The sequence below is a fragment of the Pinus tabuliformis genome, chromosome 6 (genome assembly GCF_031772625.1).
Source record: "Pinus tabuliformis cultivar Carrire ecotype Pingquan chromosome 6, CPIR1, whole genome shotgun sequence".
Lineage (NCBI taxonomy): Eukaryota > Viridiplantae > Streptophyta > Pinopsida > Pinales > Pinaceae > Pinus > Pinus tabuliformis.
Genome location: NC_142292.1, coordinates 986,228,162 through 986,229,602, shown reverse-complemented (window position 1 = coordinate 986,229,602; position 1,441 = coordinate 986,228,162).

Here is a 1,441-nt window from a genome sequence, read left to right as displayed (position 1 = left end):
AATTGATAAATTCCTATGCATCTAAAGAAGTACTGTGGAGTGAGATGCGCGAAGTTAACAATTTACATAGACAAAAGAGAACTAGAAAAGAAATGAGGCTTAGTGCACAAATAGGAGAATATGACATGGACCAAGTTATTTTAGATCTGGGATCTGAAGCTAATGTCTTGACAAAGAAAACATGGGAATTAATGGGTAAACCAAAGTTGCAATGGTCACCTATTCAACTAAGAATGGTGAATCAACAAAAGATTGTTCCTCTAGGAAGATTATCAGGCATTACAGTAGACATTGAAGGGGTGCACACTACTACTGATTTTGAAGTGATAGAAATTGTGGATGACAATAACCCCTATCCTACACTACTTGGATTGGATTGGGAATTTTCTAACATGGCTATAATCAACTTAAAGAAGAGGCAAATGATATTTGAAAGAAACAATATGAGAGTCATTGTTCCATTAGATCCATCAGAAGGAGCAAGGTATACTGAACCAGTTAAAGAAGAGTACAATGAAGCAGACATAGACAACATTTATCAAATAAAAGCCAAAGAATAAGAATGGATTAATCCCACTGCAGATGGAAAATTGAGCTGGGAACAAGCTAGTTCCTGTACTTTAGATTTAGAAGAAGAATTGGAAAATTGGCAAAACAGGTTACATGAAGTGTCTACAAGGCGATGTGAAATAATTACTAAAGCAGCTCGCTGTATGACAGCTGAGGTATGTCACTTACTTTTTCTTGATGGTTTGGTTAATATAAATAATTTTCTTGAAGAATATGAAGAACAAGTACTAGAGTGTCAAAGATTGTTAGCTCTAGATCTAGCATTAAGAGCTACTCCTGCTAGATGGTGGGGTACACATAAGAAGAATATAGGAACTTGGCAGGAATGTCGAAGGTTGATATGGATAAGGTTTGGTCAGGTAGAAACAAAATTGGTAGATAAATATGATGGTCAAACTGACCCTAGAGAGCACATCCAGCTTTGTATGACAACATGGAAGGAGATTCCACAAGAAGAATGGGTGCATGGGTTCATCCATACATTGGAGACAATTCCTCAAAACTGGTACTTGGAAACAAAACTTTGACATGGTACTGCAAGCTGGGCAGAGATGGTTTATGGGTTTATATTGACATTTAGCTTCGAAGATGATTGTCCATATATAGATTCAACCCTTCAGATAGTTAAAAAGAATATTTTTGAGAATGAAATTCCACTCACTTGGCAACCTGATTGGGCTGCACAACTACATAATGTACTGGAATGCTACAATATCACTACAAAATAAGATGAAGACCCTCGCAATATTGACATAGCAGAATCTGAAGGCTACGGCAAAGTGAATGGACCTGAATTATAAATGTCTGATATAACAAAGCCATTAAAGACAAGGAAGGTGAATATAGGGTCAGAAGATGAGTCGAAGTTTGC